This window comes from Microtus ochrogaster, unplaced genomic scaffold (genome assembly GCF_000317375.1).
Source record: "Microtus ochrogaster isolate Prairie Vole_2 unplaced genomic scaffold, MicOch1.0 UNK20, whole genome shotgun sequence".
NCBI lineage: Eukaryota > Metazoa > Chordata > Mammalia > Rodentia > Cricetidae > Microtus > Microtus ochrogaster.
The window spans coordinates 3,701,135-3,705,703 of record NW_004949118.1 but is presented as its reverse complement, the minus strand read 5'-3'; positions in this window follow the sequence as shown (position 1 = coordinate 3,705,703).

Genomic DNA, 4,569 nt, shown 5'->3' with positions numbered 1-4,569 from the left:
AGGGAGGGAAGGAGGGAGGGAGGAAGAAAAAAAAGGAGCTTGGGAGAGATTGGTGGAGAGGTCCATCTTGTTCACGTGGGCCTATCTGAAGAGAAGCTGCTGCGTTTATCTTGTGCTTGGCTATAGAGTAAGATGAGTAACCGGTCTGAGGGCCAGAGGATGGGCAAGCTTTCTGCCATACCCACCTAAGCTCCTGTGTGGAGGCAGTCCTCTGGTGAACCCACACGTCTGACTTCCTCTAGAATCCGTCGTGGGGTCAGGCTTTCTGTGTTCCCCAGCCGGAACTGATCTATAGGTCCTCAGAGGAAGCAGCATTGCCTCAGGTAAGATGGCCTTATGGCCCGTACAACTCCAGAGGGTCTTAGAGTTGACTGCCCAAGATGAGAGTGGGCCCAGAGTCAGCTGCTACTGGAAAGACTTCTGGAGAATGCGCTGAGTGGTGCGGCGTGGAGCAGCTCCCAAGGAACAATCTTCACACTGCCGTTAGGGGGAGAAGCGCCGCAGAGAAACCTCCCTGCGCACGGGCGAAAGCTTGACTAAGTTTAGTGAGCACCATAATTTCCCGCAGTGTTCGCTGGGTACAGACACGGTCTCAAACCATAAAGAGAGCTAGGAACTTTGGTGGGCTGTGCTTAGGTCCAGAACTGAGGGATTTCCTGAAAAGGGCTATTTCAGAGTAGGAAAGACTTCATGTTTTTGAAGTGTCAGGAGTAGGCATAGGATGTTGAGGGGTGAAAGAATTATATAACTTTAGTGGAAAACACATGAGGTGATGAATGAGACAGAGTCACTGCTTTGAGAAGTGTGTTGCCCGCTGAAGCATGGGAACTGGAAGCTTCTACCTCATGACTTTACATCTGGCTGGTCTTGACTTATGAATAAAGGCTCTTGCTCTAATAAATTGGGCTCATACGAGATGGCAGAAAGCCAAGGCCAGGAGCATTGCTAGTCTCTTGACAGCAATGCAATTGAGAGGACCAGCAGGGTGAAGCCTGCCCCAGGGCCGGCTAAAGAAGCTAAGGTGCTGCTTTACTGAAGGAAACGTTGAGATGATGAATCAGATAGTGGGGACCCCAGGAGTTACGGAAAGGGGGAGGACACTCCTTCCCAAGAGAAAGGATGCGTCCAGAACACACCCCAAGAGGAGACCTTGGGCAGGAGGCTCAAAGAGCTACAGGCCAACACAGTCCAGTCCTCAGATACAGAAGGACCAGGACTCAGAGATGGCGGCAGCTATGGGGACAAGAAAGGACCTAGTCAGGGCAGACCACTCCAAGGTAAAGTGCTTGCTGCATCAGTGTGAGTGGCTAAGTTTGGATCCCTCCCCAACCCACGTAAAAAGCTAGGCTATGGTGTAAGCCTGTACCTACAGTACTGACGGTGGGCAGGGCGTAGACACAGGTCGGCCCTAGGGCTCCTGCCCAGCCAAAATGGTGAGCTGCAGGCTCCTCGAGACTCTGTCTCAAAAGGCAGGTTAAAAGCCTTTTAGGAAGATACCTAGTGCCAGCCTCTGCCCTTCACACACACTTTCAAGGTGAGCACACCTGTACACGCACACGTACGACGTAATCCTCCCCTCCCTCTCACCGTCTACCCCTCTCCCCACATACTATATTTAAAAATCAACAAGGAGGCCCACGCTGTAACTATTATCAGTCAATCTTAATATATAACGTAAATATCTTGCTTGTGGTGCCCAGAGAGGAGAACTGGGGATATTTTTGCATGACAATAGTAATGATGATGGAAAATAAACCTTTTAAATGGCCTCAGTCTTCCCCAAGACTAAGAGCTATCAGCCGACATCTCAGGACACAGTGGATCAAGTTGTGGTAGCAGAGCAGACAGGGTGCTGGAGCTGGGAAGGTCGTTGAGTCGCATGGGAGATAATGCACTGTCATCGAATCCTCCGTCAGAACCAGGCACCCGCATGAAGCACACTCTGAATCCTTTACCGCTAATTTCCTATGTTCTCAGGCACGCACAGATCTTATTACAGAGTTCGTTTAGAAGTTCTGGCCATAGTCTTTTGATGCTTCCATTAAAATTCAAGTTAAATATCACCCTCGGTGTGCATTCTGCCTGGTTATTAAAATGAAGGCTCTGGCTAAGGAGTTCTTGCAGTTTTTGATGATTATGCTGCCGAGGCTATACTTACGGGTTCCTGGGGAGCTGCTGTCTGCCGTCGTCTCTACAAGCATACAATCTCGGGGTGGTTTGGACTTCATGTCTGTCCTAGCCTGGCCTAGGGATGTGATCCTCCTTTGTCAGTCAGCAAGTGAACTCCCTGTACTTACAGCCAATCATAACCAGGACCTGGTTTGTACTGGTTCCCAAGAACCAATTATTACATTTTTAGGAATGTTGAGAACTAGGCATGAAGCACAGCCGCCACTAGAAAGTCAAAAGTATCAAGTCGTGCTTAAATAAATTAAAAGCAATTATGATGGTTTGAATGAGAAAGGCCTCCATAGAATTGTATGTGTGAATTCTTGGTCTCAAGTTGGTAGAACTATTTGGGAAAGATTAGGAAGTGTGGTCCTGCTAGAAGAGGCATTCACTGGGGGCAGATTTGAGGTTACCAAAGCTGCCTGACATTTCCAAGGCGCTCTCTGCCTCCCATGGGTTTTGTTGTAGAAGATACTCAGAGTAATTAATTTAATAAAGGATTTAGTAATAAATTTGCTTAGAAGCTATTACGATAAATATATGTGGAATTCATCTTAAGGAGTACTGCCTCCAAAATGTAGTGGGCTAGCCAGACCTGTTAGAAATAAGGGAAATTTAGGATGCTAAGAAGTAAATGTTTATTCAACAGCCATTAGGCCCTGTTCCCATAACAAAGATGCATTTCTAAGGGGCAGGTCAAGAGAGGCAATGCAGGCCACAACCACCATCAAGTCCTGGTTTCCTGTTAAATCCTTTGTGTTCTTACATGAAAAAACATAATTTTGCCAGGGGGACGAGATGACCCTGGGTAACGGATATTCTAAAAGGAATAACACTGGTGTACTTAAATTAATTCTGCCAATATGTATTATCTTTGCTGTGTAAATCTTCTGTTTGCTAATGTGGCCAGACCTGTAGTCTCCTGTCTCTGTTGAAGCTGTCTGAAGTGTCTCTGAGGCCGGGACCTGAAAGAGATGGAGGATGGCAGTGTTTGTGGAATGCATGAGCCTCCTGTGTATGTCATCCTCTGTCCCAAGCCAGCTCTTCCTTGGGCCAAGAGCACGCTATTAAAGAGCCTTCCTTTCATTGAGAAGTGTGTGAGGTGACTTCTTTCTGAGAAACTGTGGTGTTTCCATGACAGGGAAGTGAGCTCTCAGCTGGCTTTGGCCACCCTGCCCTTGCTCTGCCCTCACGGACTAGCTAACCCGCTGGAAACCAAACCCAGTTAAACCTGTTCTCTTGTCAATTGCTTTGGTCATGGTGTTTTACCACAGCAAAAGGGAAATAATTCAACATGGAAGAAATGCCCCCCTAGTCACTTCAAACCTGCTATTTCTTATGCCTTCAAGGATACACGTGCCAGTTCTTGTATGACAGAAATATGACATGGTGATCTGCCTCTGTTCACATCTCCTCAGTTGGTTCAGTGACATAGAAATCAGCAGGCTACTTACCATAACCGAGTCTCGATTTTATTGCTGAAGATTCATTTGCTAAAATGGGTGTGTGTCTGTAGCTGTTACACAGGAACAAGCACCGATAAATGGAGAAAATAGTCTACCATGATTTAGATCAAATTTATGACTCAGTAAAGTGATGTACATTGTCTAGGGTGATGTCCTCCATATGCCTCCATTATTTTGCTGTTGGTGCTAATGTGTTCACTGTAGTAAACGTGAAACAGCGTCCGTGAGGGGGCCACACTGTGGCTGGCTGTAGGTTAGTTGCAGCCCCAAAGGCTCAGCAAAATCCAAGAGGCATTGTGGGACTCAGCTTCAGTGCAGAGTTCACAAAGATGGATGTAGTGTATTTTTGCTTCTTTTGTGGGCATGTGTGATGGGTCAGGAGGTGCACAGGGGCATGCACAGAAGAGGTATCTCTCCACCTTGTGGGTTTGGGGCAGGGTCTCTTGGTAAACGCCATCATCACTGATTGGCAGGACTAGCTGATCAGCACACTGAGCCCCAGAGGTCCCCATCACCTCAATCTCTGCAGCACTGGGACTGTTGGCATAATTCCTCACCTGACATTTTATGTGGGTACAGTGATCCAGACTCAAGTCTTCATGTGTCTATGACAAGCCTATTATTAACAATCTCCCTGAAGTCTCGTTTTTATTTTTAAATTTTGTACTGTACAGCTTATATATAGTAAACATATGTAACACATACATTTTCCTCCAGAGAGTCAGTTGTTACACATTAATAGGCACATACCTGCTTGGAAAATCTTTTGGGGATGGGTTCTTTACATTTGATTTTGGCTTTTGGATTTCTCCTGCAGAGGACTTTTTTCTCTTTCTCTCTTTCTTTCTTTCTTTCTTTCTTTCTTTCTTTCTTTCTTTCTTTCTTTCTTTCTTTTCTCTCTCTCTCTCTCTCTCTCTCTCTCTCTCTCTCTCTC